The sequence below is a fragment of the Phyllostomus hastatus genome, unplaced genomic scaffold (assembly GCF_019186645.2).
Source record: "Phyllostomus hastatus isolate PE091 unplaced genomic scaffold, TTU_PhHast_1.1 phas_contig_62, whole genome shotgun sequence".
NCBI lineage: Eukaryota > Metazoa > Chordata > Mammalia > Chiroptera > Phyllostomidae > Phyllostomus > Phyllostomus hastatus.
The window spans coordinates 20,184,102-20,197,524 of record NW_025333921.1 but is presented as its reverse complement, the minus strand read 5'-3'; positions in this window follow the sequence as shown (position 1 = coordinate 20,197,524).

The window sequence follows — 13,423 nt, the reverse complement described above, 5'->3', positions numbered from 1 at the left end:
AAGCCAGTTCTGGAAATTTGTGTCTGCCTTCTGCCAGATACATTGTTTTTTCCTTCCTGCCTCCTGATGTTTCTGTTTTCTGTTTCTCCCTTGTGTTAGTTTTACATGGCTTTGTTAGAGTGCTGTTGACCAGGAAAGGTTATAACCAAGTCCAGAGACCATCATTCTCCTGATTCTGGATAGGACACCTGGCATTGATGTGAAACATCTGCATATTGAGGAATGCATGAGATCTTGAAAGAGCCCACAATCTGAAGTCACTTTCTCATAATAAGCAGGCTGCTTTTGAAATACTGGCTCTCCAAGCAGCTACACACCTAACTAACTCACTGGTGCCTGGGATTCAGCTGCCACAACACTGTCAGGCCCATAATGCAGGTCTGTGTTGCCTCCTCTGTGTTCAACCAGGAGGTGGCAAATGAGATTACAGGCTAGCATGATACCTAATTCATGTTTCCCAATAAACTTGTAGATATTAACTGCACTTACGTTCTTCTCAGGACATAAGTTGTTGCCTATTCAGTGTTACAGATTTCTTTTTAAAATACAAGGGGCAGCTGAGGAAAGTGAGACAAAAGTGTTTTATTTCTAACAAAATTAAAATTTTAGGGAAAAAATGTCTACGTATGTCTGGAATTGTTGAAATGCCAAGTTTTCTGTACAAGTGTTTTTGTAATTAAATTTTTATATTTTTTGTTTAAGAAGTCAATATGCTTGCTTGACATCTGTCTTATTAAAACTTTTATGTTGAATCCCTTATTCAATTTTACTTGCATCGTAAAGAAAAAAAGTCCTACATCTTTACCTGAAAGACTTTGTCAGCCCTACATTAATTATCAAGTCTGTTGTGCTTTTAAAAATAACATTTATTTTACTAACTGCTTATTCAAAATGTGTCTTAGCCTTTTTGGAAATTCAGCCCTTTAAAGTATGTTATAACAATACAATGAGTTGTAATTTTAATATAGTAGTAGTATTCTGGAGACAACTTGAATGAAGTTTGATGTTCTTAAAGTCAGTGAGTTTAGTCCCCTTGATAAGACACTCTTCAGTCTTCCTTTGACAAAAGAGGTAAGTTGCCCCTGAATGCTTGCTCTTAAAAATAACCACTGCTTAACCAGTCAAAATCATTTTTTAAAGAAAATTTGCCACCTATTGCCACCATGCTATTAAAATCCTAGGAGTGAGGTATCCTGGCTTCGCAAGCCTGCTGCTGTCCAAGCATCCAGGTGTGTGGCATTAGGCAAGATTTGCTTTGTTCTGACTCTAGTTTTCTCTTCTGACATAACACATACCTTAGGAATTTTACACTGTTGTTAGGTAAAATCAGGTAACAGAATTGACCATACCTCAGAGGATATGAAGACTTTGTTACATGAATGCCAAGAACTGTTGAGGAAATCAGCAAAAGGTTAAATAAGAAATGTGTCTCAGAAAAGTATTCCAGGCATTGACAGTTCAAGATTAATACAGAGCTCTGCACCACAACCATAGTTACATCCTCATGGTCCAAAGTAGCCACTTGACCATCATTTGAAATCACTGGCAGCATGAAGAAAAGGGCAAGGGCAAAATGGGTAAACCTAGCTGAGTCAACATATGTTGAAAAATCTTCCTGGAAATCACACTCAGCACTTCTATAGAACTCCAATGACAACAGCTGACTATAACAGGCCAATATCTTTTCTTGGACATTACTGCCCCCAATAATGGCAGGTTTTAGTCAATAAGGAAGGAAAAGATGATAGGCAACTAACAGCTCAATTCATGACTTAAATTTGTGGCCCCATGCATGCCCTAAGGTGAGGCATGCTGTGTTAGCATGTAAAAACAAGGTGCAGCCAAGGGGGGCCCAAATGGGGATGTGTAATGGGGTCCAGAACTCAGTATCCAGGAAATATTAGAAAAATATCTAGAGGATGTCTTCACCCCCACAAGTCTGAGCTGGGGGATGGGATGCCTGGAGCAGGGCCACTGAGAGCTGTTTTGCATAGCAACAGTTTTGCAGATAACCTCTAGAAGGGTTGTTTAACATATCTATAACCTTTAACTGGTTTCATGGATATGTTAAATAGCTGTGGCCATGCTTTGAGCCAGGGGGATGAGAGTGACTTCCACTGAAGATGTAACTAGGAGGCTACTCCCCCTGGATACTGTGCCTGCATGGGAGCTTGGAGATGATTGGCTCCACGCCATGGGGCCACACCTGCCCAGACTTACTATGGCAGCCCAGTAAAGCTGGAAAAATACGGGAATGCTGGCAGCTGTGGCCAATTGTGGAAGGAGTTGGAAGTGGTGTGGCAAAGGAAGATTGGCGCTGGGATTTAAACCCGGGGACGGCAGCCATGTGGGGTCTTTTTGGAATCATGTGGCTTGGGCAGAGAAGAGCCACAGACTTCTATTTCTCTTTCTGAGATACAGTACCCCGGACTGGGCAGAGGGGGAAGGAAGGACTGTGCGTTTGTGGGTATTCTAAAGGACTTTGGGATCTCAATGAAGACACTAAGTCATTACTCTTAAGTTTGTATAACTCTTTAAATAAATAATCCCTTTCCTTTTCACCAATTTCTGGCATTGAGAAATGTCTTTCCCCGGCGGTGGGAAAGGTGAACCTAGTATGGGGTGGGGGGACCCCCACAGCACAAGGGTGGGTCCATTCGGTAATAGTATATCGTTCACTGCCTTCCCCTCACCACCACCAGGTCTGTTCTGTAACAATCAGGATACATTATCTTGCCTTTGCCTCTTGGCCATCTAGGGATGATGATGTATTTCTTTGGCACTTTTTCCCCCAAACAGCTGAAAACTAGCTTCAGTCTGAGTCAGCATTTCCTATCCCCACCTTAGCTTATCCGCAACAGCTAGTGGCCAGTCTTTTTTAGTAAAAGTCAGCATAAATAGGGGGTAATATTTCCTCCAGTTCTCTTTTCCTAACTGTTCAACATCTGCTATATTAAAACAACACCAGGATAATCTTTCCCTAAGGGTGGAGAAAGTTATTGCTTGGCAGAAAAGTTGAGAGCAACTTCATGCCTTCTGAAAGAATTTCCTGCCTTGCAACTGTGAGTTCGTGTCAAGGGCTTTTTTTCCTTTGTTTTATTTACCTTTTGACATGGTCTGCACTCAGAAATATACTTTACCCTATCTATAAAAATAAACACTAGCTCACACAATCTCAGAGATCAGGATGGAGAGTGAGAAAGATCAGAAGAAAGTGTTAAGGTACATCCACTCCTTCAGAAGCCATTTCAGTTTAGCTTTATTGAAATGTCTGCCTGCAGGAAGAAACTTTTGCCAGATGTAGAAATGTAAATCCTCTTAGCTAGAAAAATGCAGGCAATGGGAAATTAATAGCAGGCATATGCAAATTGTCCACATAGGATTTTTGTAAGCCATCAGCAACACTGTTTAGTGGGAAGATGCTTTAGATGTTTAAGTAAGAATATATAAGACAGTATTGTGGTGGTTTCTTGTTTGAGTCTTAAATATTCACTTGACAGTTGAAATTCAGAGTTCTTGCCCTAACTGGTGTGGCTCAGTGGGTTGGTCATGGTCCCACAAACTGGAAGTCTGCTGGTTCAATTCCTGGTCAGGGCACATACCTGGGTTACAGCCCCAGTCTCCAGGTGGGGGCATGAGAGAAGCAACTGATTGGTGTTTCTCTTCCTTCACCCCTCTCTATAAATTAAATAGATAGACAGGTAGATAAAGTTTTTTTTGAGAAGTTCCTTATCACCTCCTCCTGTGTCTCCAATTCAATTTACCACTTGGGACTATATGAAAGTTTATAAAACATGGTTTCTGCCCCTAGGGTGTTGATAGTCTAGTGGAAAAAATAGATGTGCTTAAATAGTTGCAACACAGGACAACTTGTATTAAGAGCTTTAATAGAGTTAAATAATTTTTGGAAAGGGAAAGAATTGCTCCGATCTCACCTGATAGCATTGATTTTCCAAAATTGCAAGAGCGTTTGCAATGGGGAATAGATCTGAGTCTTGGGGGATCAGCATCTTCACTAATAAGGACTTTATCTCAAATTTTAAGGGAAATATAAAATTCGAGACTGATAACCATTAGAGTTCTCCTAGTAAAGGCTGAGGTAGCTGGAAGGTAAAAGTAGTTGGATTCATTTTAATTTAGATAAATGTTTTTTCAAAGTGTACTTTTGATCATGAAATCAGTATGTTGGTCAGAAACATTTTAAAATTGAAGAAACAATCAGAATATACTACATATAATAAGGCTAAGTTAAATTGTAAAACTTTGGTTTCCGCTTTGGTTCATACACATGTGCCATATTACAATGTAAAATGCATTTCTTACCGTGGGATCAAAATAAAGATAGTCAGTGACTTTTGCCCCCACCTCTGAAGTGGGATGGAATTGCTAAGTTCCAGCTTGGGCTCTGCACATTTCTACTTGTGAGACTTTAGGCAAGTTGCTTAAACCACTCTGTGGCTCAGTTTTCTCATCTGTAAAAGGGATATTTATAGTTCCTATTTTATAAAGTTTCTATTGCAGAGTTAATCCATGTAAAACATGTCACAGAACAGATACCTAAATATTAACTATTATAATTTATAAAAGACTCAAGGGAAAAGAAAGTAATTAAACACATAAGCCAAACACTTTGCTCTACTTTTTATATAAATTATGTCATTTGATTTCTCCACAATATTATAGAGTAGGACTATACTATCTATTTTACAAGAAGTAAATTAAGACTCAAAGGCAATAAGCAACTTGCACAGTTATACAGTTGGGAAGCAGCAAAGAAAGGATGCTCAGGGTTCTTTTTTTTTTCATTTATAAAACTTATTTATACCCAACTTTTTTTCCTTTTTTTTCTTATTGTTCAAGTATAGTTGTCTCCATTCCACCCCCCCACCACTCACCCCCACCCCAGCTATTCCCACTTCCCACCCTTGATCCTATCCCACTTTGGCTTTGTCCATGTGTCCTTTATACATGTACCTTGATGACCCTTCCCCTATTTTCCCAATTACCCATCTCCCCCCACCCCTCTGCTTACTGTTGGTTTGTTCTTTATTCAATGTTTCTGGTTATATTTTGCTCGCTTATTTGTTTTGTTGATTAGGTTCCACCTGTAGGTGAAATCATATGGTATTTGTCTTTCACCACCTGGCTTATTTCACTTAGCATAATGCTCTCCAGATCTATTCATGCTGTTGCAAAGGGTAGGAGCTCCTTTTTCCCGCCACATAGTATTTCATTGCGTAAATGTACCATAGTTTTTTGACCCATTCATTTACTGATGGGCACTTAGGTTGCTTCCAGCACTTGGCTATTATAAATTGTGCTGCTGTGAACACTGGGGTGCATAGGTTCTTTTGAATTGATGTTCAGAACACTCAGTTCTGACTCCACATTCCATAGTGCCTTAGGGATATTCAATAAGACTGACATGAGTTCAAAGGAGCAGCATAGGATGGTGGGTCTGAGAACTGGAATTAGACCTCATCAGTCAATATTTGTTGATTGTCTTTCTAGTGTCAAGGGATACTCTAGGTCCCTGTACCCATGGAGCTAGCTTATCCCGCTGGAGGAAAAGACACTAAATAAGTAGTCTAACAAAGTCATATCAGCTAGTTGTCAAAATAAGATGAAATGATACAAACTAGTATAGAGGAACAACTTCTCTGGAAAAGTAACTTGAAAGGCCAGCTTGTTGGGAGGAGCCAGTCTTGTGAGGATTCGTGGCAAAGAAAGACCAAAGTCTGGGATTTCAAGGAAGAAAAAAAAATGTCGAGGCTCGGGTAGAGTAAATGAGAGGTGAGAGTGGCTTTGAAACTGCCAGGTAGGAATTAATGAAATCATGTAGGGTCTTAATGAGGTATAGCAAAGAGTTTCAATGGTATTACAAGTGTAGTATAAAAAGGTGCTACACAAGTAAGTGACAAGATCTGATTTATATTGTTAAAGGATCACTGGCTACTGTATAGAGAATTGTGAGGAGGCAAGAGGGGAATCAGAAAGATCATGTAAAAGGTTGTCACAGGACTTTGGGTGATAACTTGGCCTAGCATGATTGCAGTGGGGACAGAAAAGAGCAGATGAATTAAGAATATATTTTGGAAGTATAACGGACAGAAGTTGCTGAGGGAGTATATCTGTAGATAAAGAAAGAAAAACAAAACCTGGTTTTTTTTGTTTTTTTTTTTTGGCTTGAGCAACTACATGGTTGTTAGAGATGCCGTTGCTGAAGATAGCTTAGACTTAAGGATGAAACATTGTAGAGGGAAAATCAAGAATTCTGTCTTGAACTTGGTAAATTTGAGATTCAACCAGCAAATCAACCCCTGGGGAACACACACCTCTCTGCTGTCCATTTTTAGGAACCTTTCTGCTCTTAAATGCTGTGGTTCCCTGAGTTTCTAGCTTCAGACCATTGTTTGCTAACATTCTTTCCATCCTCAGCATGTGTGCACACACACATAGATACAGTTACTTAAGCTGTCCATTAAATTATGATATCAAGAAATGGTCTTTTTAATTCTTCAATCTCCTTAAAAATTTTTTTTCAAAAACTTTGTATCTGCATTTGTTTAAGTTTGACATAAAGAGCTAAATATTCTAGGATATAAAAATTATATCCCCTGATGATTAGAAAATCCTTCAGCAAGTAATGAATGTAAAGCATCTGCTTGAAGGAGACTGGCCAAAATGTATTTGGCATCATTCAAAGAAGGGTAATAATGTAAGAAGACATGGGTGATGCACCCAAATGTTTGTGGACTCAGCAAATGAGTTTCTGTGAGGGGTGCCTTTGCTCTCTTTAAGGACACTAAGTCCTTAAGGATACTAAAGTAATTAAAGGCAGCTGGGTCCAGACAGTGGAATTTAAGATAATAACCTACTTTGCTTTGAGCTGGTAGATTTTCTAAGTAAACTTATATTGTTTTTTAAGGTAAATGTGGTCATTATGTATTTCACTCATCTCTCAGGATTATGACTATTTTAGATTTATTCATTCATTCAAACAAACACTTTCCAAGTACTTATTGTGTGTTTTGGATATAAAGTTGAGAACATCCCTCTCCTCAAGAAGGTCAGAATGTACAAAATAATGGACAATACTGTACTAGGATCTAAGAAACATGATCTGGAATATACAAAGGCAGGACTCTGGCTGTGCTTGGAGGAAGTCAAAAGAGGGCTTTACCAGAGTAACAGTTTGAGCTAGACCTCAGAAAAAGTAGTTCTTTAAGAAAAACTAGAAATGGGCCTGGAAATAGGAGTGCATTTTTGATGTATTCAACAGTTATTTAGTGTGATTGGACTACAGGTCACATCTAGGGTATTGATGAAAAATCAAGAGGTATTTTGAACATGAATTACAAATTGGTCTTAAATGCCATGCTAAGGAGTTTATTTAGCTTTTATTTTACAGCTAAGTGGAAGGCATCAAGGCTGTTTTTGCAAGGCAGTGACATGATATGAAGAAAAGCTAGACCAAAAGTTCTTCACTTATTTTCTGCCTTGAACCTTTTGGGCAATCTGATCAAGCCTATAGACCTTTCTCATAATAATGTTTTCATGTGATGAAAATAAAATACATAGAATTACAAAGGAAATCTACTATATTGAATTATGGCTATCAAAATATCAAGAATGTATACAAAATTTTTATATATATGGTATGTTTTATAGGAATAGCTGTGTTTCTAAAAGGATTAAACAACATGGCCTAGCAGGAGCTCTAATAACTACCATAATTTTAAAGTAATAATGATCATAAATTATATTTCAGCATCTTCAATGGCTATAATGTGATGTGAAAATACATATGATTCTGTTGGTGGCCAAGTCAAAGGTCCTGCCAGTACTACTGCAGCTGTTGCCAACATTGATAATCTAAGGAAGTGCAAAGTTTCAGTTAGAGGTTTATAAAAATCAAGATGTAATTTTTCCCTCATCCATGTTTGTGGCCATTAGTCCTCATTGGACTCCTGAATTCAAGACAGTGTGGCAATGGACTGTTCAGAGCTCTGTTAAAATCATCAGGATAAGAGATGAGAAAAGCCTGTAGAGGGGTGGTAAAGGAGCAGGTTGGAGAAACATACGGGATTTTGACTCGGTATCTCACAATCCTCAATGAGAAATTTCTCAAGGAGAAATTTGGGTAATGTGGTCTGGCTAGGCAGGTACACCAGAAAGGCAGCTCTCCATACTGCAGTGTAGTATCATTAATTTGTTTAACTAATGTTTATTACCCTCAGGCAGGCAGAAGGAATACAGCAAAACAAACCTGGTTCTACTTTCATGGAGCTTACTGGGCAGTGAAAGAAACACAATTATACAAAGCTAAGTAAGTAGAATACTACCATTTGGGATCAAATACAGGAGAAGAGTAGTGGTACTGCAGAGCACATTGACAGGGAGTAGGGGCCTATATTGGATTGTGGGGTCAGGGAAGGCCTCTCCAAAGAAGTGACTTATCATGACTCTTGAAAATTGAGTAGAACTTAGGAAAAGGACCAGAGCAGCTTTTTTGGTGCATTAGAGAAACTGAATGAAATCAAGGAGTGGAGCAGAGAAAGTGAGGGAGGAGGCAGATAGGAGTTAGACCATATGAGGTCTTACTGACCATCATAAGAATTTTGGATATGAAGTATAGGGGAAACCACTGAAGGTTTCAAAGAGGGAAGTGGTTTTTAATTTGTGGTTTTTAGAAATTTTCCTGCTGCTCTCTGAAGAGTAGCCTATGGGGACCAAGCATTGAAATAAGGAGGTAGATAGTGGTATGACTGTATTCTCTGGAAGAGATGGGGGAGCTCTGATGCAGGCTGTAGCAGAAAAGAGTGAAAGGGAGAAGAGGATAGAATAAAGGTACTTAGTTGTTAAATTGAACCAGTTGACTGCTGGGCTAGAGGTGAGAAGGAACGAGGGAGAGGGCAACTATGGATGAATTTTGACTTCAAACAGATGCACAAGAGTATCATTTATTGAGGTAGGAAGCCTGGAGGAGAGTTATACTTGGGCAGGCAAGTGGCTAGACATCAGAGATCCTTACAGGTAAGCTCATTTGAGATGTAGGGGGTAGGTGTTAAGTAAGCATCTTGGATTGATGATTCTAAATCTTAAAAGATAGGTCTAGACTTGGGGTGACATTTACTAGACCCCAAGGAGGCTATTTTGTGAAAGCTCTTTCAGATGCACTGTTCTGTAAGCAGAAAGTCAGACCTTGCCAACCTCTACCATCCTGACTCAAGATTTCACTGTTTGATCCTTAACCCTACTGATACCAAAGGCCTGACCAGACCATGGGGAAAGCAGTATCTGAGGGAGGAGATCTCAAATGACCTGAGGCAGTGGGTGAGGCCAGGTTGCCTGGGTAACCAAGCTAGTGCTTTGTGAACATTCCACCTTGATGTTGTGCTCCTGTCTCTGGCAAAGGATCCCTCACCTGAGATGGTATGTGGCAAGAGGAAGTCTTGCAGTAAGCACATGCAAGGCTGGTGAGATGATTGTATAGGGGAAAAAGCTCTCCTGCCCCTTATAGTACCTGATTGGGGGTGGGATGAGAGAAGGCAGACACATGCACGAGGGAGGTCAGAATGGCAGAGCCAGTGACAGGCAGGTTCCAGGTCAGGGTGGGAGGCCTGAGAGTGGCTGGAGGAGAAGCTGAGCTGCTTGGATGACCACTCAGCAAATGGGACAGAAGCTCTGAACGTTGCCTTTGGATCTGATCTAGCTAAGGGTGGCTGGGTCTCCAGAGGGTATGTGCTTTTGAGACAAGAGTCTGCTATTCTGCCAGATGGTGTGGCTTTTAAATAAAGTCCCCTTTTCTTTCTCACCAGCCTCTGCCTCTGGACTTTGCCTATTGATGTCAGTGGTCAGCCAAACCCCACTATTGGTTCAGTAAGAGAATTGGTGACCCAGATGTGACATTGTGGACTTTGGTAAGTCCCAGAGGACTCAGGATTGGTCCCAGCTGCCTGTGGCAAGCTGACCCCAAGAGTAGGACTGCAGGAATTTCCCAGTCTCAGGAAATTTCCCTTTTGTTCAAGGCACTGGCCACCTGAAACCACTGGCTGGTGGAAAGAAACAGGTCTGGGGAGGAGATGGATTCTAAGACTGGGTGAGCCGAACCAGAATGCACATGGGATGTTGGATTCCATGTCTTTTGGGTCTGGTTAGGACCATTTGTAGTACCTCTTGACAAGCCACACCTGCCATTTGGGCTATATGCCATTTGGTTATCACACCATTCAGGCTTCTGCACCACTGAGGTCTGGTGAGGACCATTTGAGATTTTGGGTCACTATTTGCAGTACCAGCTGGCAGAAAATATAACTAAAACTTGCTTGTGAACTTGTTTGGAATAATGGAATTGTGGATTCAAGTTTTGTTTATATGCTTCCACTTTGCCTGTGGTCTTGTGGTCATAGTTTTGGGTCTGTATGTCCATGGCATCAGAGACTGTTCTGTTTTTGACTCCTAAAAGGAACACACTAGGCCAAATTTTAGCAGATTGGTCCATGTACAGCTATCATCCAATGTCTAAAAAGGAATAGACATTCTGTTGTAACACTGCCTGGCCTATGTATATTTTAGACTATTGGGGTAATAGCCTCTAAATGGTTCCTTAATTACTACACCATCATGCAGTTAAGATTATTTTGCCAATGGTCAGGCAAATGGGACAAAACCCCTTATGTCCAAGTGTTTAGGTCATTACACAATAAGGATTCAGCAAGAAGTGGAACCACTTAATGATACAGAGAAGGGAAGTGGCTTCAAAACTTCTCCCTGATAGTAAGACACAGGAAAGACTCATTAATGTCCTGAACCCAGGGGATGCCATCATTCCCCCTGCTAGATACCCCTGAAATAGGGCCCAGAGAGGTAACAGCCCCACCTCTGTAGGATGAATGAATGGTCACCCCCTCAAAGACCCAGCAGGACACTCAACTTGCAATACCCTGTCAGCAGAATAAATCAGGAAGGCCAAGCCACTGGCTACTATTGGGCCCATATTCCATTTTCCACTTCAGACTTACTGAATTGGAGGAATACCAACCCGTCATATTGGGAAGATCTTTAGACAATGGCAAATCTTATCACCTCCATTTTTGCCACTCATAATCCAAACTGGGCTGATATACAGGCTCTCCTTAACATCCTGCTAATAGCAGATGAAAGGTGGCTCATTACAAGGCTAATGAAGAGGCTCAACACCTCCACTAAGAGAATCCCAACAAGACCCCTAACCCAACTGGGGTAATTTCCTTGACAGAGCCCAACTGGGACCCAAATAGTGGGGACCTATCCTTCCTAGAACATTACAAAGGTGCACATTGGAAGGGTTTAAGAAAGTGGTGCCTAAACAAAAGAGCCTGAATATGATATAGGTTATTCAACAAAAACCATATGATGATCCTTCTGAATTTTGGAAAGGATCTATCAGGCCTATGGAAAGCACACTGATGCTGACCCACAGGCACCAGAAAATGTCTGGGTGGTAAACATGACTTTTATTGGGCAAAGTGCTTCAGATACCAGAAGGAAGCTCCAATATTTAGATGGAGCATTGGGAATGAATCCTCCCACCCCCCACCGCCCCCCCCCCCAGCTGGTGGACATATCCTTTAAATTTGGCATTACCCATGAAACAAGGAAGTGAAAACACACCATGGTTTTCTTAGAAACAATGCAGGGAAACCAGAAGGAGAGGTAGGACCCTAATAGAAGGAGGAAAGACCCATTAGGTGCCAATCAATGTCTCTATTGCAAGAAGGAGGACCACTGGAGAAAGAATTGCCTGAAACTCAAAGGGAAAAATAGAAAAGATGGAAACCCACTCTGAGAAATGCTAGAAAGGAAAGAAGAATTTGATGACAAATGGGAAAGCCCAATAACTCCCCCAGACATCTCTCGACCTATTACTATTTCCCCAAAGGATCCCTAAGTACAATTGAGAGTGGGGAACAAGCTAATTGATTTCCTTGTAGATACAAGAGCTACCTACTCAGTGCTAAATACAAAACTAACCAAGAAAAGTTCAGCTACAGTTAATGATTATGGAGTGGCCAAACAATTACAAAAACAGGTGTTCATTCAACCTCTAGAATGCCAGCTTGGGAGTCAAAAGCTTACACATACTTTTCTCTACATGCTAGACTGCCCCATTCCATTCCTAGTCTGAGATTTCCTTTGTAAAACTGCATACACAAGTAACTTTTTTTTTCTGAGAAGTAGAAATTATGTGTAGAAGTCCCACTGAAATATGTATCCAGTTGCAAGTTCTCCTGGCTTGCCCAGAAGGACCTGGAGCCAGGAAACCAATTCTTACTAAAGACCTGGAAGACTCAGAGCCCTGAGGAGCAGTTAGTTGAGCAATCAACCAGTCCCTATGATGTCATGTTAACAACACACTCTTCCCTAAAGCTCATGGAAATCAAGCCTTGGATCCACCACACAAGGATGAAAGTAGGTGCTGCCTGAGGAGGACTCAGATCTTGCTGCTGCAGCTGATACTGAAAGGGGAAACTGGACCTGCACTCCTGAAGGAGATTTAAAATTCCTCTTTTGGAAAGGGAGAGCATCTCCCAAAGTTAAGTGTCCTTTCTTTCTTTTTTCTTTTTTGTTTTGTTTTGTTTTGTTTTGTTTTGTTTTGTTTTCATTTCCCAGGGAGTGGCCTCCTCAGCAAATTTATTCTGTTGGGATGAAGGGTAAATGCCACTCAAAGCTCTGTTCCACAATAAGGAATTAGCAAGGAATGGGATCAAAACTCTATGTTCCAAGAACTTATGGAATGTTTGAAAATCTAAGGAATGTTAATTGCCTACTTTTCGCTGTCTGATACACAGTTAAAGAATGGTCCTTTCCACTGTTAAAAAGAACAAGGATCTTTTTTGCTTTATATTTTTCTCCCTACCTGATTCCTCAAGAATTTGGCAGTTCTTAATTAGTGAATTATGGCAATACATTTCTTTGTAGAAATCCAATAAGACTAGTTTCTAATTGTGATTTTATTAACCAAGACATTGACTGGAATGCCATGTCTAACAGAGACATGCCTGGAGTCTGAATGTCATTGGAAAGCCTAGAGGAACTGAGATTGACTTTTGAAGCTAATGACAGCCCACTGCCAAAATAGCCTGATAACTTGTTTAGTCATGTGGTTAATGACAGTCTTTCCAGGTAATGAGTGAAAGTTGCTTTCCTAAAAGATGGCAAAGAAGGAACCTCAAGACATTTTGGGGTTCTCAAGAACTTAAGGAATATAGGTATTGCAGGCAAAGACATATAGCAACTGTGTGGCTTGGCTTCTGTGCCCTGAGGGCTAACTAAAGTTCCATCTAAAGATTCCTTGTGCAAGTTCCAGCAAAGCAGATTTGAAAAGCCTATGTTATTAATTGCTATTCTTGTGTTTATGCAAACAATCAGACCAAATTAA